Here is a 21,809-nt window from a genome sequence, read left to right as displayed (position 1 = left end):
ATATGTTTAGCCCCAGTGAAGTGGCAGCCCCGTTGGTGTGGGTGGGCCCGGTGGGCCTGACTGTATAAATATTTTTAAGTGCCCTTGGGAGATGCAGTCCCTGGGGCTGCAGGGGGGCTGTGTGGGCCCCACTGCATTACTTTAGAAACATTTGCCCCGGGGAAGTGGCGGACCTCAGGCGTGGGTGTGCAGTGTGGCACTCCCACATACATAATAAGCAATGCCACTGTGAGGTGGCAGTCCCCGGGGCTTTCATTGGCCCTTTTCTTTAAATTGTTTTTTGGGACTCAGCTGAAGCCGAGTCCCAAGACGGCTGCCAACACTTCCTGCAGATGCTCGTTCTTTTTCACAAAGTTGCCGTGGCTACATATATCACTAACTATATTCTAGATGTGTTCAAAGGTCCAATAGGAATTAATATGCAAAAACACACTTCTGTTTTACACCCCTTTTTCTCGGTCACGCTTGATGGATCACCCCAAAACTTTCCATGCCCACCAAGCAGGGCCGGACTCACTTCCGGGCAGTTTGGAATGCTGCCTAACTGGGGGCTGCTTTCACTGCTGTGGGGGCTAATTTCGTTCATGGAGACTTGCGTGTGCTTCGAAATAATTAATGCAAAACAAATTTCGTTTAGCACACGCAGGTCTCCATGAACGTAATCACTCACCAGTTCAGCAGTATTCCAAACTGCCCGGTAGCCAGTCCAGCCCTGCCACCAAGAATCACAGGTGCACTTTTAAAAAAAAGTTTGTTTAGATTCCTCAAACGGTACCAAAGATAAAGGCTTTTCCTAGGAATATCTATATCTATATCTATATATATATATATATATATATATATATATAGATATATATATATATATCTATATATATATATATATATATATATATATATATATTACCTACTGGCTAGCGCCAGTAGGTATATATAGTTAGGATTTTTTCCCTATGGGATTTTTGAAAATTCTATGTCTAATAACTTTGGCGTTTGTGGACAAAATCGGCTGAAATTTTCAGGAAAATGGCACATTTTGTTTCTGAGCAGCCCTTGAAAATTTGGGGGGGTTTCGTCAAGGGGGGGCCGAGAAAAAAGGGGGGTCCCAAAACATGTTTTTCCCATGTTAATTTCCATAGGGCGGTTGGACTCACTTTTAGCTCGAACGGCTGAATGGATTTGCACGAAACTTGGCAAAATTGTAGGGACTGTTAGCCCGATGTGCCTTTGCTAGGTTTCAATATATGTGCTCCAGTAGTTTTTGAGAAATTAACGTTCAAAACAAGATATATATCTGTAACAGCGCTCCAGGCTGCGCTCCGGTTCGCTTACTTTTCGCGAAACGGAACTTTGCGTGCAGAAAGCTGATTGGCTCTCCGGTGTCTGTCAACATTCTAAACAGTCCGGAGCGGCCGCCATCTTATCTCTCGGTAGGATCGAGAGAGAAGAAGAGGTGAAAAACGAAGGGGGAATTTAATGAAAGGGGGCAAGGTATACCCCTCTTGACCCCCTAGGAATGTTGTTGGGGTTATTAAAGGGTCCCGTGGGGAAAATAAAAAAAAAATGATTTTTCACGGTAGAAGCGCTTCACGGGCCGCGAACTGGGCCGCAAACTGGTAGCGAAACGGGAATTCGCCATTTTGTGCTTCGTTAATTAAATTACTAGGTATAAGGGGGTGCGGGAGACGTATCCTAATCCCCTATGTTTCCTGAGGGTGGCTGAGGAGGCTCATATATGTTGATACATCTCTTCCAGCGGCTGTGCGTGAGCTTTTTTTTTTTTTGCTGCGTGACAGTCCGGAGCGGCCGCCATCTTATCTCTCGGTAGGATCGAGAGAGAAGAAGAGGTGAAAAACGAAGGGGGAATTTAATGAAAGGGGGCAAGGTATACCCCTCTTGACCTCCTAGGAATGTTGTTGGGGTTATTAAAGGGTCCCGTGGGGAAAATAAAAAAAAAAATGATTTTTCACGGTAGAAGCGCTTCACGGGCCGCGAACTGGGCCGCAAACTGGTAGCGAAACGGGAATTTGCCATTTTGTGCTTCGTTTTAATTAAATTACTAGGTATAAGAGGGTGCGGGAGACGTATCCTAATCCCCTATGTTTCCTGAGGGTGGCTGAGGAGGCTCATATATGTTGATACATCTCTTCCAGCGGCTGTGCGTGAGCTTTTTTTTTTTTTGCTGCGTGACGTCTGTTAACGTTCGATTCGATGGAAATCAGGAAGTGTTGACCGCCAATTTGTCACTGCGATAAAATATTTTGTTATAAATGAATCCTTATTGATAAACATTGTCTGCGCCATCTTGCCTTTTTTCCAATGCCACAATTTTGTCGTGCACGGCAGCCATTTTAGATGCCAGGCTGGTCCCAGGCTATCACCTACCCCTGCGGATGTAGTTTATGGCCCCAGCTGTAGAGAAACCAGACATGCCAACCCTCCCGATTCAGGCGTGAGACTACTGATTTCAGTGCTAGTCTCCCGCCTCCCGATTTCTGCAAGCAAAAACCCGGGGGCATATTACGAACAACTAGCGATAATTTTTGTCTCTAACTTGTTTAGAGACAAAAATTATCGCCGCACATCGGCGATTTTTATCGCAGATAAACCTTGCTATTATCGCAGAAAAGTCAGCGATATTCATGTATTATCGAGCAAATGCTCTTAGCCATGTTATCCACCTCCCATTGGATAACATGGCTAAGAACTGCTCAGGGCAGGTGTTAGCTTTTGGAGATATTCGCGCTTAGCGCGAATATCTCCAAAAGTTGGTAATAGGAGATAGCGATGTTAGGGACTGTTTACAGTCGCTAACATCTTGGCACGCCCACTTTGCATGTCATTAGTGATAAGTATCACTGACATGCAAAGCGGGGCCCAAGATGGTCGCTATCTCCTTTTAGCTGTCACTAACTGGTGTTAGCGACAGCTTGGTAATAGGGAGATAATTTTATCTCCGCTTTCATGGCTTTTAAAGCCAAAAAAGCGGAGATAAACCCCCTTGATAATATGCCCCACGATTCCTCGGGGGTTTCAGCTGACAGGGCTTGGTATTGTGTTACGTGGTAATTTTTCCAGGAAACGTCAGAGGGTCGATGCAGGGGTTCTAGAAGAGGTGATAAACCATTTAAGCCTCATGAACAAGCGCATGGTCTTTTAAAGATTTGTGAAGTACTCGGGGCGGCGGTGTGTGTGTGCCCTCTTTCAGGAGCGGGCGGGGGGGCACTGCCAGCAACTTGCCAGGTCAGGTAGTGTTCAACACGTGCATCACCCTTTCTCTGCCTGCTATTGCGCTCCATGCTTCGGAAAGGTAAGAAAAAGAACGTACATTTGAGTTTGAAATGTCCGATCCTGCAGCAGCACACTTCCAAAGCCCACACATGACAATAACCCGATTCAAGGCCCCATTCACCCGTTTTTAAAAAAATATATAAACACTCCAACAAAGTAAGATTATAAAACTTTATTAACTTTTAAATATAATGAACGGAACAAAAACTGTAAAAACATTTAAACATTTTTCACCCAAAAAAGCAACAATGGTCAGAAGCTGTCTTTTGTGCGAATAGTCCCAAGGCAGCACAACGTGCAGAGTTCTGGACGGCACCCAGGTGATGTCGCCTGGGTGCCGCACTGGTTTTGGGATCCTACAATGCTGCTCCGAAAATTGGCGTGGGGCGTCCCGGGTGGTGCGGGAGGAGGCCTCGTCAGTAGCGGTCTGTTGTGCGAATAGTCCCAAGGCAGCAGAACGCGCTGAGATGTTGATGGCACCCAGGTGATGTCCAGTAAACTGCCGCACTGGTTTTGGTATCCTACAATGCTGCTCCGAAAATTGGCGTGGGGCGGCCCGGGGGGGGGGGGGGGGCGTGGGGGAGGCGGCGTGAACGGGCCTCCCCAGGTGGCGGCCATGAAGCTGAGTTGCGCCCGCTCTTGCGGCTACAGCGTCTCGCTCACCATGTTGTTGAGTTGCTCCCACTCTTGCAGTGCAGCGATAGGCGGCTGCCACATGACTCTTAAAATGGCGGACGGCTCTTCGGTTTTGGGCCTGGTCCACTGAAATGGCCCTGGGACACCTTGGAACTCGGACGCTTGCCTGCTAGGGCTTGGGCTCCATTCTCGAAAAGCGTCCCCTCAGCCGTGAAGATACAACAAAAGTCTTGGGGGCCCCCGACTCCCGCAGGCTTCCGGTGGGGAGCGGCTGCCATGATTGCTCGCGGAATGACCACGACGGAGCCACGAGATGGTGGTGCTCTCATGCTGACGCCAGCTTCAGTCTGAATGATCCAGAAACAAGGTGGGGCTTTCATCGTTTGGGAAAAAAAATGTTCTAAACCAATGAAAAGTGTTATTTTTAGGTCATATGACCAAGCCTTCCATCTTTAGGAAACCAAAAGTAAAATGAACCAATGAAAAGTTTTATAAACAAGTCACATGACCTGTTATGCGGCATAGGGCTACAAAAAGCGTAGAAAATCCGTTGGCACGTGAGGCGGCGTCAGTAGCGGACCGATGTGCGAATAGGCCGAAGGCAGCACAACGCGCCGAGATCCGGATGGCACCGAGGTGGTGTCCAGCAAATTGCCGCACTGGTGTGGCCATCCTACAATGCTGCGCCGAAAGACGGCGTGTCCAGCTGAGTTGCGGTCACTCTTGCGGTACAGTGAATCGAACGCGCCGAGATCCGGATGGCACCGAGGTGGTGTCCAGCAAGTTGCAGCACTGGTGTGGCCATCCTACAATGCTGCGCCGAAAGACGGCGTGTCCAGCTGAGTTCCGGTCAGTTTTGCGGTACAGTGACTCGAACGCGCCGAGATCCGGATGGCACCGAGGTGGTGTCCAGCAAGTTGCCGCACTGGTGTGGCCATCCTACAATGCTGCGCCGAAAGTCGGCGTGGGGTGCCCCGTTGGCTTATGAGGTGATGTCAGTAGTGGACCGATGTGTGAATAGGTCGGAACCAGCACAAGGCGCCAAGATCCGAATGGCAAGTCCTGGATGTTGAGTGCCTTAGTTGAGAGTTCTGAGCAGTGCTTGTAAGACTGTCTGAAGCTTATTTGCACCTGCTGCAGCTTCACTATTGCCCTGGTGTGGCCAAAGGTCGCACATGACATAGGCGGCCGGCTCCCGAGGTCCGGCGGAACTTTTTTCCTTTTCCTTTCTGCTTCTTTTCCTACAATCCGTTTCATCTGAAGACACGACCAGGTCCCTGAATGTGTGCAGGGGGACGCTATTGATTGAATGAAAATGGCGGCTTGACACAAAGCTGACTCAAGCGTTGCTGTTCATGCTATACAGACAAAAATTGGTTTTCAGTTTGTACATTCTTCAGGATTTTTTTTCCATCCAAGGCTGATTGAGAGTTTGTAGAAAAATGGCTTCAGATTTTCCACATACTACTCTTCAACATTCTTCCTAAATGTAACAATGTGAAACTCACTAGGAGAACGGCTGTTTCTGTTTCCTTTCAAAATGCTGCCAACAATATTTTCTGAATGGAAGACACCATCTTGTAGCATACAGGGCCGAAAGGGGTTCTGGTCTGGCCGATGGTTGGTGGAGACATTTTGACTATATCTTGGACCTGCCCGGCCTCGCCCAAAATGGCGCCGGTATAAATGGGACTCGTAACTCCTTGCCCGCAAATGTATATCTAGAAAATGTTATTGTAAGTGGCCCTGTCTTATTTTAATTACAAAATGTACGTCCACCGATTACGCAACTGTTAGACACCTTAGTTCTTCCAACCTAATGGCCCGCTCGTTACGTTCCTCTACAGTGTAAATGTCTCCTCATCATATACGATTTCAGTTTGCTCCGTGGCCGGCCCACGTGGTTATAGGCCCGTATTTGTATACTGACATTTTCACAATAAAGGTTTTTAAAACAAAACACGGTAGTAGTATTTACATTGGTAAAGTTTTTACTTTTAGTCACTGTTTTCGAATCAGTAAAAGGCAAGTGAAATAAAGCAGTCCAATTACATGACGGATAAAAGGTATAATATGTAGGAACGCAGTAAAGATAAATGGTCAAGGGCAGTTGTGTTTTTCATTTCTGCAACATAAAGTGATCGATAAGAATCTGATAATCAGGCGTATCGGCGACTAAGACAGCAGGCCGAGTCTCTTTTACTCAACGGCTCCGTCATGGAACAAAGAAACGCCCTTTTTCTCGAAAAAGGAATATATTTTACTTGCAGGACAGTTGTAAATTTTCCGGGAAAGTACATTAGCCTGGAATATTATAACATATGTTTAAAAAAAAATAATGTTCGAAAACAATAAAAAGCGTAATTTTTAGGTCATATGACCAAGCTTTTCATCATTAAAATAACAAAAGTAAAATGAACCAATGAAAAGTTTTATTAACAAGTCACATGACCTGTTATGCTTACGTTACGCGCTGCGCGCCGCGCCTCGGATCACTTCCGGGTGCGCTAACGCGGCGTGTCATATAACGCATTACGCGACAACGTAGGTCAAGAATATAGTCAAAATGTCTCCACCAACCAGCGTTCGGAACACAACCCCTTTCAGCAGTCCAAAAAGTTCTGTTAAATGACAACAGAGGGGACAGGCAACAAGAACCATCAGTCAAAGAGGGGAGGGCAAGTTCTTCTCTTCCGGGTCATGTTGGGGCGCTACCGGAACTGATCGAATTGGTAGTCTACAGTGTTTCTGGATGTTTCAGACTAAAGCTGGCGTCAGCATGAGAGCACTACCATCTCGTAGCTCCGTCGTGGCCATTTCACGAGCAGACATGGCAGCCGCTCCCCACCAGAAGCCTGCGGGAGTCGGGGGCCCCCAAGACTTTTGTAGAATCTTCACGGCTGAGGGGACGTTTTCGAGAATGGGACCCAAGCCCTATCAGGGAAGCGTCCGAGTTCAAAGGTGTCCCAGGGCCATTTCAGTGGACCAAGCCCAAAACCGAAGAGCCGGCCGCCATTTTGAGAGTCCTGTGGCAGCCGCCTATCGCTGCACCGCAAGAGCGGGAGCAACTCAACTACATGGTGAGCGAGACGCTGTAGTCGCAAGAGCGGGCGGTAAACAGCTGAATGGCGGAAGAGGCACAGTGTAGCAAAAGCGGGCGGAATGGCAACTGAAACGGTAAAGGGGCGCCCCACTACAGCGTGTCTTCAGGTCAAACGGATTGTGGGACAAGGTCCAGAATAGAAGAGTCATCAAAAGGCAAAAAGTTCCGCCGGACCCCGAGAGCCGGCCGCCTATGTCGGGGGCGATCTCAGGCTACACCGGTGCTATAAGACTTGGGGAGGGGGTCGGAGCCAAGTGTCTTCTCCGAGTCCATGGCCATCACACCGCCCCTCGGGGGCCTCCGTCAAGCTGTTTAGGAAGGTTTCATATCACATTGTTTTCAAATGCAGTCAGGTCCACAAACGACACTCACTTACTTTGAGAATAGTGAAGCTGCAGTAGGTGGAAATAAGCTTCAGACAGTGTTACAAGCGCTGCTCAGAACTCTGAACTATGGCACCCAACATCCAGAACTTATGCCATTTGAGAATGGCAGTGACATTGAAGCAACTCAGGGACCAAAACCATTAACGTACTTTCACGTATGAAAATCTTACTTGGGGAGGGGGCAGGAGCGAAGCGCCCCCTCCCAGTCCGCGCCACCACACCGTATGTTGAAAATCTGAAGCCATCGTTCTACAAAGTCAACCAACCTTGGATTGAAAAATCTAGAAAAATGTACAAACTGAAAACCAGTTTTGGTCTGCATAGCATCAGTAGCAACGCTTGCTATCAGAGTGCATGAGTTTCATGCTCGATCGATTGAGCTAGCCGGATCGGGCAATAAAAAGTATAAAATAGTTATGTAAATAGTTATTTAATAAAATGTTTTACCCTGTTTCTTTGCTGGTGTGTTGTCTATATTTTTAATATTTGCATAGGGTTTGTCGTTATTTTGGGCGGGGAGGGTGACGGAGTCGAGCTGTCTTGCAGCCCTCATGGTGTGGAGCTAAGTTCATCTCACTATTTTCGTATTTCTCATGAAGGGTTGTTCCTAATATTTCTATTTTAGCGAGGTCAAATAGAGATCCAATTAGTGGCCTACTGATTTTGCTCGATTACTTTTATTTTTTTACACGATTTTTCACTATCTGCAAAGACTAAACAGAGTATTGCGACTTTGTGCTTGTTTGTAAATAGAGAATGAACCAAAGAGAATCAATTGTAAAACAGTAAATGCTTGGATAACAATCAATCAAATGGAGAGACAAGCAGGTACGACGGATTACAACGGGGGTAAAGGTCTGCGTTAACTACCGTTCACTATCTGCAAAGAGAGAGTACTACTAAGAGAAAAGAGGGGAGGGGGGGGTGCAGCGTTCAAAGCACATCAGCGTGCATAAATACGAAAATGTTTTTATCTATCACGTACTTGACATTTTAAAGCTTTTCATATTTGCTATTAAAAAACCATTGAAATTCACTGAAAAAACCATAGGTTATAGTCGATATATAGTTAGGAATTTGCATTTACAAAACCTTGAAAATTCAATGAAAAAACCATTGGTTTTAGGCCATATATAGTTAGGGATTTGCATTTACAAAACCTTATTTTACTCGCATAAAACCATTGAAATTCCATATATAGTTAGATGCGCTAACTATATATCGCGCACCCGCAATCCACTGCTGATGATGTCACATATTACATCATTCATGACATGGTCAGTGACATCACTGATGACATCACTGATGACAACTCAAATGACATCACTGATGACATCTCAAATGACATCACTGATGACAACTCAAATGACATCACTGACAACATCACAGATGACATCATTCATGTGTTAATACGATGAACCTCTACAGACTCTGATATATCCTTAGATACACTCAGTGAAAACAGACACTCACAGACTGTCACTCATCCATGGAGTTACTCATACACCTAGACAGTCATGCAAAGAATCAAACACACCTCCAATTCCTCAACTATACAGTTATACACACCTTACTTATTGAAACATATTCTAATACATATTTACTCTCTTATACAATCCTTGATACATGTTCACAATGATCCATACAGCCACTCACACATTCACTGGCTGTTATGCACAGTTATTTATATATGTTAACTCTCACATGTACTGTGTTTTACATATGTACTTACTTTGACATGTAGCACTGAGATATCCATTCACTCACCAATACACTCATGCACACAGTCAACCGCCCATATAGCTGTTTCCACATGCACTCTTGAACTCATACACCTAGTGAATCAACTGCTTACACATCTATGCACAGAGTCACACACCTCCCAGCCACCCACACACATACTCAGTCTCCCATACAAATACTTGAGCAACCAATCAATAACCCATATAGTTATTTATATAGCTACTGATCAACACATGCAGCAGTTTACAGAACAACAGATATAATGATACACAAATTAATACAGTTTAATCACTAACCCATGCACTCAGTGAGACACATTTAATCACTCCCTCATACAATCAGTCATGCACCTACTAAATCCTTCATCCAGACATTTATACATCCACTCATTCTTCAATATGTAAGACATATTTTAACTTTACAGAAAAATACAGTCACTGGATGTTGTCATCAGTGATGTCATTTGAGTTGTCATCAGTGATGTCATCAGTGATGTCACTGACCATGTCATGAATGATGTAATATGTGACATCATCAGCAGTGGATTGCGGGTGCAAGATATATAGTTAGCGCATCTAACTATATATGGAATTTCAATGGTTTTATGCGAGTAAAATAAGGTTTTGTAAATGCAAATCCCTAACTATATATGGCCTAAAACCAATGGTTTTTTCATTGAATATATATATACATATATGTATATATTATATAATTAAACAAAATAAATGAAGGCAAATAATAAATGTACAACTCTTTCGCTAAATGTTATATTTAAATGATCTTTTCACCAAATTTAAATAAACTAACAATTAATTAAAAGAAAACAAATATTTGAAATAATGTGTTCATTAAATATTTCATATAACCATCTCTTAACAATGTAATTAACATAAAACTATTTAAAATCAATAAACAATTTATAATTACAATAACGCCCCATCTTAATTCTCTACAACCCCAATAACCTGCACATAAATTACAAATTACTAATTCAGTTGTAAAACTATATAATTTCCCATTAAAATGTCAAATTATACGAAAACAACATTTATTATCATAATAGCATATGTAATAATAATGAATACCTAATATATACATAATTAATAAATCAATGTTGTATACAACTGAATACAAGAAAACAATATTATGCACAACAATATTTTAAAAAAGAGATTATATACATATAAAAAAAATATTCCTACCTTCGATATTCTGCCTCACCATATTTCTGAATTGGCAATATTTTTGACACAATATTCTTGTATCAAAATATTTTGCCTTCAATATTGTGGTGGAATACTTTACAAATGCACTCAATTTGTCAATATTACAGTTTTCTATATTGCCCATCAGACTAAGGGCCTGATTTACAGTTCCCCGAACCAGATACTCTACAAACGTGTAGGATGTCCCATCCGCCGTATTACAAGAGCCATAGGATATATTGCACTTATAATTTGGCGGACAGGCTATGTATCACTATTGTGACAATGTATCCCATCTCCCGAACTATAAATCAGGCCCTAAATCACTAACCAGGGTGGGAAAGGGAACGTCCTAGGTTTGGGGGTGCACAGAAATATATTGAAGCTCCTTTGCAGTCCTGCAAAGTTACTTCGACTAGTAAAGGGCCGTCTTGTATGGGGGATTAATATTTCATGGGGGGTTGAGAAGTGGTCACTTTGCCGAAACAGTTTTTTAAAGTGTGCTTTTGCACATTCCTACCATGAGTACTGACTCGGATGGCCCATCACTGAGACAAGCGTTCGGGATGCGCAAAGCGGGCATTAAATATGACGTGAAACATATAGGTTGATTTTCGTGGCATATTTATTTGTATTCTGTCAACCTCTAAAAATGCGCACATCCGTGCACGCCATAGTGATATCTATGTCTAAGCTGCCCAGTGTTACTTTATTTTCCGTGAATCGGACCGAGAGACTCCTCACGCAGCACTATGTCCACACTAACAGCAGACACGCAGCCGACGCAGCCTCACCGAGCTGAAGGTTATTTCTTAGGACAGCATTCGGAGTTTCACGATCCAGGTTGACGTCCCCACGAAGCACAATGACAGACTGACAAACACAATCAATGAAATGTCACCTCGCAGAGCCTCCCTGCAGTCTGCAGCGTCCCCTCTACACCTTGCTCTGAATTATACATACCCACGGCACTCAATACCGCTCAGACAAGACAGCTCTGGAGACCCAGCGCGACAGGGACCCGCGGTGAATGCTCTTCGACTCCGAGAGAGGATACCTTTTATTCCCCTGTCTCCTGCTCTTCGTGAGTCGAGCAGGTACTAGAAAGCATGTTAATTAATCTCCTCAAAAGCCGTCACCTTACACCTCCGGAGCAGGAGCCTGCAAATGCAATTATTAAAAACACAGTCGAACAGCTCCACAGATCCGTCCTCGTGGGAGATGAGGTGCTATTATTAACTTCAAGTTTGGTGACATGGCACTATATTACACATTGCCGTGGGGAGCAGCAATTAGTTCAGGCTTCCTACAGAATACATAGTGTGCTTTTTTTTTAGCAGAAAAAAGTTTCTGCTTGACTTGTGAATAGGCTACTGCGTGTATATATACAGGTGTGCGTGTACTGCAAACGTCTGTGTGTTCATAACCCGTGTGCAAGTTTGGGAGCTCCCTGAACAAAGTTTGAGGGGATTTCTTTCCAGATGGAATAGATAGATTGGGCCTGGACCTGATGTAGCGAAAATTTTTACGCCAGTGTCAATCAATGCGTAACACTATTTTGTACTGAATTCTGGAGGATATTTGAGGTCAGGTGCTTTTCAACGCTTGTCACTGAACGTAGGTTTCTATGAACTGCTTGAAGACGTCCCTCTCCACTTTTCTATTAGTGTGCACCATGGGTCCACCTTCACCGCTCGCACGTTTGTAACCTCCTCAACTTGCGTTTCTCCAAGTCATTGTAGCTAACGGCCGCCACCTCAGGGGAATTAACTGACCGCAGTTGAAAATATTAACATACCCCTATGATGGGCTACCTGTGTATGAATATTGTAATTGTAATTGAATTTAGGTAGCGCTTATCATCCCTGAAGAAGAATCGAATCGCTTTTTGGCTAGCATGCTACACCGAAACCCAAAAAGGATTTGTGACGGGTTAGCATAGGGAAATATGTGTTAGTTTGAGTGGTGGACTTGTGAGTCTGTTAGTTGGATTGAATAGGGTAATGGAGGGAAAGGTGCAGACATATACACTGAAGACTCTGAGAGTTGGCCCAACAGGGAACAAACATCCAGAAAGTTCAGTGGAAAATCAGAGAGAGCTCCTAAGCCTGAAAGCAGTCTTTGATGTGTAAGATCTTAGAAAAGGTCTGTGGGCTCCCACAAATGATCACTCACCATCACTCTTCTCCCCGCTTTCATGGCTAGAACAGCACGAACTGTGGCTCTTTCTTTTCCTTCTGTTCTTTAGCTTGGAGAACTTCTCGTTGGCACGACCAATTGTCTCCTGGCCGCCTGGTTGAGCTGAATGTGCTCAAAATACGCTTGGCTGAAAACCGTGTTCAAGTTGTCAATCACTGAAGAGTGAACCAGAATACATGCCGTTGTGTGCATTTCTTCTGAGAGTTAACTCTGAACTGTGCAATCTTATAATATTCAGAGCTAAGTAGTAATTTATCAATAGAACGCTGCATACTTTAGAGTTCAAAGGTGAATATTGGAAATGTGATTAGGAGGAAATGAATGTATGTTAGAGCGTCGGAAATGCATGCTGTTATATATTTGATCAAACACACATCTTCACATTGTTTGACCATACTCATAACACTCAACACAGCTGCCAAAGTTCAACAACAGACATTTGAGTAAATAGTCAGAGATTCCCTCTCCTCCTTCTCCAGAGAGACATCAGAGTTGCTGCTCTCCTACCTTATTTATGCCCTAAAGGTAGCACCACGATCCATAAGGATCAGGTCCTGAACAGACTTTGAAGACATTCATTTCACAATGCAAAAACATGCACAGTGCTTTTTGAGGATGAGGTGTCTTTGCATTTCGTTCATTGACCTCCGACTCCTCCCTACCACCAGTTCTCAATTACATTTTCTTTGGTTTATTCTTTTTTTTGCCAGCAGATATATTACAACCAATGAAGCATAGCATTTAAATTATACTCTATAAATATTTGATAATTCATTTTAAACAAATACTTTAAAAACACCCCTAACACCCCTAAGCTTTATAACATTCACACAGCTAAACCATCTTGTTATAACCTGAAAGCAAAAAGGCTTATTTAATTCTAAAATGAGAACTGACCTACTTAATGCCTGTTCCTCTGAATCTCAATTTAGTGGCATAGGCTTATGCTACCTACATTGGAATTTCAAAAATAGACAAAAGTATTTAGATAGCTATTTGAAAAAAATGTGCATAGTGACGAACTGATACAGTTTACAAATTCACAATACTACAAATATATGCAGCCAGCAAGAAATATTTTTAAAGCAGTAAAAATATTAGATTTATTCTGATAATTGGGGCTACGTATAAATTAGATACAGTAATAAGCAGACAACAATACATATATGGTAGAGCTTAAATTGATCTAATAATGTCACCTTTCAAAAAGTAGGAGAAGCAAGATGGTGGCCGTGTGAATGGCCAAACACGAGATCTTTTCTCCACTGGAGCTGGTCAGGCTGTTATGGAGTTATCAGGAGGCTCCCAACGGAATTCACTGTTTAGATATGAACCGAGGGAACGGCTGTAACACATGGAGGTTGGCTTGCTGGATCAAGGAAGCAGACAGGCTTACCTCGGCGCATTTGTTTGTTAACGTAGTCCGGCATTTGCTGCAAGCGGCTGGCAGTCGCAGGAGCAGGGACAGCAGCACCAGGAGGAGAAGTGGCGGATGCAATCTCATGGGAAACAGTGTTGCCAGATTGCCAAATTTGGAGACCCACCTCAAAACCAAACCAGTCCAAGTACAAGCCCAAATTCAGCCCAACACAGAGCAGTATCAGATCAAAAAACAAACCAAAGATGCAACTCTCAAATTATGCAAAAATAGCCTTCAGAAAACATTTTAAGGATAATTCTAAAGCCTATTCAATATGCATATAGTTGGGGAAGGACAATGATGATGAGGGATTTATAAAGAGCGACAAATACCCCGGGGTGTTTAGGCGCTGCCTTTAATATATACGATTTAGAGTGGACAAAGATGTAAAATTATGCTGTAAACAACCACGTTTTAAGGTTCTTTCTAAATTCTGAGATGCTTGGCTCTTTTTTTAACGTGGTGGGCGGAGAGTTCCATAGGCTGGCAGGTGTGGCATGAAACTCTTACCGCCCCATGTAACCCTGCTTACTCTAGGAACAATTAGGTTTCCCAGTTCGGGAGACCTAAGGGGTCTAGCAGGAGTGCATGGCTTTATAAATTTTGCCAGGTGTGTTGGCCCCATGATGTTAAGAGATTTGAAGGCAATGCATAATGATTTAAATTGGATCCTCTTGGCTACCGGTAGCCAGTGAAGTCGGACTAAGGCTGTAGAGACTGAATACATTTAGAGATACCCAACAGTACTATTGCTGCTGCATTCTGAGCATTTGGAGTTTGTTAATGCTACGCCTCAGAGCACTGGAGAAGAGGGCTTTGCAATAGTCCAGTCTTGAGGATATCAGCACTGATACCACCGTCTTCCTTAGGTCCATAGGTATTGCCAGAAGTATTTTCCTCAACATTTTCAAGATAAAAAAAAATGCAGAAGTGGGCGAGTTGATTTGTACCTCAAAGGAAAGCTTGGTGTAAAAAATAACTCCTACGTTTTCAGCTTTGAGTACTTGTTTATGTAAGGAGCCAAGTTGGGCCAGCCACCAGCTATCTGTCCAAAATTATGTATTGTTCCCCAGCAGTAGCCCATGATTAACAGTATCAAAGGCCGCTGACAGGTCTAAGAGGATCAGAGCTGCATTCCCCCCAGTGTCTAAGATCTGTCTGAGCTCCTCCTTGACAGTGATGAGAGCCAACTCTGTGCTATGAGAAGCGCAGAATCCAAACTGGTAGGGATCCAGAATAGCATTGTCATTGATAAAAGCAGAAAGTTCAGTATTTATCGCCTTTTCAATTATTTTAGCAGGGAGCAGGAGTCTCAATATTGGTCTATAATTGAGAGTCTCCTTAGCATCTAAGTTGGGTTTCATTAGTAAAGGAAGTATGGGAGCTTTTTTCCATTCCATTTGAAAATGTCCTGTTCTGATCATTGTCCCGTTAATGGAATAGCTTTAATTTCTGGCGAAATATGCTGAATTTTGGGAGGGCATGGATCTGATTGGGAGCCAGATTTAATTGCAGAAATTAGTTTAGCAGTTTGTTCGACTGTCAAAGTAGTAAAAGAAGAAAGTATTAGGGGATCTGATTCCAGAGGATCATGTGTATTTTCATGAGAAACAGATTGAACCTCATTGAGTTTGGCCGGTGTCTGAGCCAGGCGATTATCCTGCTGTATAAACAAGTCAAAGACAGGCTTGACCTTGTGCTGGAAGGATTCTGCTAGCAAGTTGCAGAATTCTTGACTAATACTAATATTGGGTGCAGTTGGCCGCTTTGCTAGTTTCTTTACTGTGTTGAACAAGGCTTTATGACATCTGTTGGCTGCTGTAATTTCGTCAGAGAAGTATAATGCCTTTTCCCTGAGGTTAAGTTTCTTGTAGGTTTGTAGAGACATTCGAGTATTTGCATTATTTTCAAGTCTCCACTTCCTTTCTAGTTTGTAACATAGTTGTATCTCGGCTGTCAGTGTGTCATTGAACCATGGTTCTAATGGTATCCTCCTGGCTCTTTGACACTGTTTAGGGGGCGCCAGTTGTGTCATAGCAGAGTCAAGACAAGAATGGTATTGAGCTGTGGCTTGATCAGAGTGAGTCAATAACTTGGTTAGCGTTTTTAAAAGAATAGAGTTTAAAAATCTAGCCTCTACTTTCTTCCAAGGGCGACTAAAATAGAGTTCTCCAGGAGCGTTGAGATGTTTTTTTTTACTGCAATAGTGCATCAAATAGGACTGCCTTATGATCTGACCAGATCATAGGCAGAGCTCCAGACCAACTTAGAAGGGGGTTATCTAAAAAAATACCATCTCAACAGTGTCCAACACCGTGAGTTGAACCCTTCACATCCTGACACATCTCAGTGCTATCCATTTGATCTATAAGTGCTTTTGTATCTGGGTCAGCAGCTTTTTCCAAATTGAAGTTAAAATCTCCTAGCACTTTAAATTGGGGTATTCAGCTTTAGGCACGAATGGACTTTTACAATCATGCACAAATTCTTTTAAAACATAAATTTATTTGGAAGACGAGTCCCAACTGTGACCTAATTGTCAGACACAGTATTTGTCAGCAATTTCCAGCTATAGCGGATTTCTGAATTATTTGTAAATTATTTTCATCCGCTCATTTTTATATATACACAGTTTCTATTAGTCAAAAACAATGCCATGGTTATTTAAACAAGAGCACGAATATCCAATGCCAAATTTCTATACTTTTAAAAAGATCACAAACAAAGCCACCAAAAACATTTCTCAAAGACAGAAGGTAGAATTCCTCAATCACCAATGATACATTGAGGATTACAAAAAGTCCTTTCGATTGCCCCTTCTATGATATTTCAACGTTCATTTATGATAAAAGGTAATCATTTCCTTATTTCCAAAGTGTTCATATGGGCCATTCAAGAGCATTCCTCATGTTGAATTTGCCAACACGTTTCAACCTCTTAAAACACAGGGTGTACATTTTATTACGAGGTCATAGTCAAGGCCCCCACTTATTCCTCAGGGGTAGGACTCTACAAGTGCAATACAAATAATAAACAAATGGACAAAGGAACATTTCACAATTCATTTTTGAAATTGGTGTTGCCAGATTTTACACCAACTCCCCAGTGCTCTTTTTTTCATGCACCTCTACTAAATAAAAAGATTATTACGGAACCTCAATTATTAAAAACAAACTGTGACCATATTAATATGTCTCGTGGAAGATGGCACGTGAGTTATACTTCGGTGTGTGTGTTTTTAAAGGGGGAAGCAGGACATTTATTTTGAGGGGTCGAGGTTGAGTTAGTCTCACTTATCTTACATGCTCGCATCATTTAACACTCTTTGTATCATTAAAACAATCTATTTAGATTTTGTTCTAACAACATGCATATGCATATTTTAGGTGCAGCCCAGATGAAAAATATCATGATTCAAGAAACATGCTTTCGTGCCCCCACTTTTTACCTCGTAGAATTTGCTCAACATTCCTGAATGTTGATGAATTATTGGAGGGGGATCCCGCACGGAGTTTGCAGCGTAATTGATGTTCATTTAAAAAAAAAAAAAATAGGTTTCTCTTTTCAAGTGAAAGTGGGTTTATAGAGCTAGAGGACTGCAGACTGAACACTGCCTTTATCACACCTTATTTTTTCTTCCTCTCTCTTCCTCGAGGTTATCTCAGTTAGTGTTTTAGTCAATCCTCACTGCTCCATTTTATTTACAGTCACTCTCGCACCCACGTGTAACAAAGTCAAATGGTTTACTTTGGAGTAAGTATGTTATTGTCTGCGTTAATGATGAGCACTTTCCCTTGGCTCAGAGATTTCAATCTTCCGTTTAGTCTGGTGGATGATAAGAGATGTTGTATCACTTCACTAACACCCATTGTTTCATTTTAAGAAATATGTCTCTATTTTTATAGGATACATTGTGTAGGTGCAATCCATATGGAAACAATGTTTACTTCGAATAAATGCTTGAGCAGGATTGCCTTGATTGTACTTCGTTTGGTGTCGCTGCCCCTCTCAAGGATTTTGCGCAAAAAGGGACAAATAAAGCCTAACTTTGTGCATCCCGCCCACAGAGTTATTTTTCTCCACAAATGGGAAAAATGTTGCCCATTTGTGGGGTAAATAGCCCAATCTGGCAACTCTGATGGGAGAATGGCCCCAAACAATACGAGGGCTGTGAAGACTCACAGCGGAATGGCTCGTAGTTTAGGAGAGGGCACGTGGGTTCTTGCCTAGGGTTTCCTTAGTGATGTTTCAGCGAGTTTCAAGCTGGAGCTACCTGCACAGGGGGCCTCGACAACAATGAAAATGGCAGCCAAAGGCAAGGAAAGCAACACGGCAGATGCACTCTCTACCTCTGTAGCTGGTACTGTCTGGGCTAAACTAATCACTTAGGACCTTCTAAAGAAAACTGTGTGGGAAAAGAGGCAAGCAACAGATCAATCCCACCACTCGGGCACCCCACAGTTTCAAACGAGGGACTGGAGTCTGTCCCTAAGATTCTGATTAACAAGACAAACTAAGTGAGAGAAGGTGCTCTGGAACAGGTAGTTCAGGCTATCTGTTACTAGGTCATCAATGGCTAGAAAGTTGGAGAAGTTACAGACTGGAGAATTCGCTCGACCCCCGTAAGTGCTTTGGAGTAGCCCCCTCTTACTACCAGTATTGGACCCGGTAGTCTCAGGGTGCAGTGTGGAGGATCCTAAACATGCTCTGAGATTGCTGAGAAAATATTGACATTGGAAGGTGGGCAGCAGCTATAGAAACAGTACTCGATCCGATAAGGGAACATTGTGTTGTGCATGAGGCACAACTGGTGGATACTCAGTGGAATCTACAAGAATTTGAGATTCAGCAACACTACAATAATGTAAGGATTTTAGAAATAGTGGAGGGTGTGATGGGTAGCGATTTAAGGATGTTTGTGGTCAAGTTGCTCGGAGTGCCTTTCCAACTTGAAGGTTGAAACTGGGACCATGAAATTCAAAGGGATCGCCCATTCCCACCTAAGATGAAGTGATGGACCAGGGTAGTTGCCTCCCAATCTGAAACCTTGGGCCATCTTGGCCTTTTTGGTCATTGCCTTTTTAGAAGGGGATGTTCAAAAAGTGCATCTGAACTGTAAGCGCTATATAGATCGGCACTCTTTTTTGAGAGAACAGACTTCTGTCACACAACAGTAGACAGGCGCTAGAGGTTGAGGCAAATGATAAAGCTGTTCAAGGATAAGAGAGCACAAGCCTATTTTATTAACCCTGCAGGGCTCAAGATAATCTTTAACACCTTTGCTGCGGCAGCTATTCTGCAGCAGCGCTAACGGTCACGGGGGGGCGCGGCTCACCTGCGCGGGTGACTGAACCGTTCCGTCACGGCTCGCGGGTGAGCTGTGCTTGTGACGGAACGGTTCCGTCACGGCCCTGTCTGGTTAATGAAACGCGCCGTGCAGGCGCGAAATCAACGCCGCGCAGGCGCGGTGAGCGGGCCGTGGCGGAACCGTTCCGTCATGAGCACAGCTCACCCGCAAGCCGTGACGGAATGGTTCCGTCAATAGCGTTGAACCGGTTAATAGAAAGATTTGTTTATTTTCATCAGAGATTAAGGCAAAAGAGTATGTGCTGAGGAGTATGACACAGATGCTAGGGGGACATGCTAAAGGGAGATAATTTGGATCATGACATTAGTTTTGTAATACTTGACTTATGGGGGGTTTTCTTTTGCCTTTTCTCTTCACTATTTCTTCAAAGAATTGCTTTGCTATGGAAGGAAGAAGGACCCACGCACACAGAGCAGCATAGGTCTATCCGCTTTATGTTGAAGGATGGGGTGGAGGAGTTGGAAAAAGAGCGGAGATGGGAAAGTTTTGTGAAGGGCAATAGGGGAACCAGGGTGGAATATGGTGTATGAAAAAGGAGAGAAAAACAAAGAGTTTTAATGCTAAGAAGGATGAGTATCATCCAAATGAAATTGCCCTAAGTATTGCTCTAAGGAAGGAAGACGACTGGAGGAAGAATGAGGGGGTATCCCAAGTTAAGCATTTGGTATTATGCAGTATGATCAGTGCCTATTTATATCAGGTATGGGTAATTAGCCACACTCTAATGACACTGTTACAAATCTGAATGCCACAATTAAGGGAACTGCGTATAGGTACAGGTATTTACTGGTCTACGTGACTGGTCTAAAATGGTTAAGGTGGCCTAGGGGCTGAGAACTGAGGGTGCAGACATTATTTGCCTACAATAGACACATATAAAGGGGGCAGGGAGGGATCTGCTGCAGACTCTCAGTTATATTCGCCTAATATGGACTATGCATGGAACCTGTTGGACTTGGGCCTTTTTGGCAGGTTCACCCCAAGACTTTTTGCCTTTAGCCTCTGACATGGTGGTAGTGATTTTAGGCCTCTGCGCTCTTTAGCACTGTGGCCCAGGGTAAAGTGCATGCGGGCTCTGAGTGCGTGTGGTGAGATGGGCCTGCCCTCCCATAGGAATGCATGGGGGATATGTGTGTCCATGGTAGTTCCTGATATGAGGGGAGTGCAGGGTCATGTTTAGTATGTGCATACTCATGAGAATAAATGCTTCGCAATAGTGTGCACAGATTTATAGTGGTTACTTTAGAAATGCCACTTTTAGAAGTTGGCATTTCTGTGTGCTGTGAGATGTGAATTGCCTGTCTGGCTTGTGAGTGACAGGGGATAGCTGGTGTGGTTGGCTCCAGGAGCCAGGATGAGTCTGCCCGGTGGTGAATAGGGAGATCTGCATGTAGATAGGAGGGAGGAGTTGCACCTGGGACCTGAATAGGGCTGTGCCTTCCCTCCACAGTGCTTGCTCCACCTCCTGTGGAGCCTCTGATGTCCCTGGTCTGTCTTGTCACAGGGAGAGAGGAGCTGGGCAAAACAAAGCGCTCCTGAACCAGTTGTATCTGGTTCTCCCCTTGCCTGCACCTTTGAGACAAAGGATTTGGTGGTTTAAGAAGGGGCTGTGACCCCATGTAAAATGTTCTTGTTCTGGACTTGAATCTACCAGGGGCGTGCTGCTGCTGGGGCTCAGGGGAAGGCTTTCCTCCCTGGGCCCTGCCCTGCTCCTGGACGCCTGGAGGACTTCTCTTTGGACCCTTTTTGCCTGGCCTGGGATGGCTGGAAGACTTTCCCTTGGAGCTGCTTTGCTCCATCTCTTCACCGGCATGCAGCGCGGGGATTGGCCCATCCTTTAGGGCTTCAACATCCTCTGAGGTGGAAGCGGAAGAGACCGGCAGGATGCTCTGATGCAAGGCTCCCATGTTGGAGAGCCGTGAGAGGAGGGAAGCCCGCAGGCCTGCACCAAGCACGCGGAGGAGCCCCCGCCAGAGAAGTGCAGCCCGGTAGGTAACAGTGGCTGATGTGGGGGCTCCGTGAGATGCAATTGGTAGTGCCTGAATGAGGCACCGTGTTAGCCCAGTCTAGAGTGGCCCCACCTGCCAGAGGGCCGCTCCAACGAGTGTCCCCAGTACCTTAGAACCTACGTGGCTCCCATGGGGGCATATTTGTTTTTAGAGTCTAGATGGCTCCAGCACTAGCTTATGCATTTTAACAGCACCAGCCTTCGCAATTTAACAGTAACAGGAGCATCTTTATTTACAGCGCCAGTGCGCTCCACAGTGCTTGGGGGCCAGTACCTGCTCTCTTTGGGGCCCTGATTATTTCAGGAGCCAGTGTGCTCCAGGGGACATGTTTATTTTTAGAGCCTAGATGGCTCCAACATTTTGCACATTTGTTTAAAGGGCCTCTGAGAACCCATGCCGCATTTCTACTTCCCATCTGCCCAGCAAGTAATGGGCACCTGAACCATTTAGGT

At 44.0% G+C, this 21,809-nt stretch overlaps 1 protein-coding gene across 1 annotated transcript in view; it reads left to right on the top strand.

Moving 5' to 3' along the window:
- Positions 1-21,809, top strand: part of KLHL4 (kelch like family member 4) — an 840,437-nt gene that overhangs the window by 652,574 nt on the left and 166,054 nt on the right. The gene's annotated exons all lie outside the window — the stretch shown is intronic.

Source organism: Lissotriton vulgaris, chromosome 4_1, assembly GCF_964263255.1.
Source record: "Lissotriton vulgaris chromosome 4_1, aLisVul1.2, whole genome shotgun sequence".
NCBI lineage: Eukaryota > Metazoa > Chordata > Amphibia > Caudata > Salamandridae > Lissotriton > Lissotriton vulgaris.
This window is presented reverse-complemented; position numbering and strand designations above follow the sequence as displayed.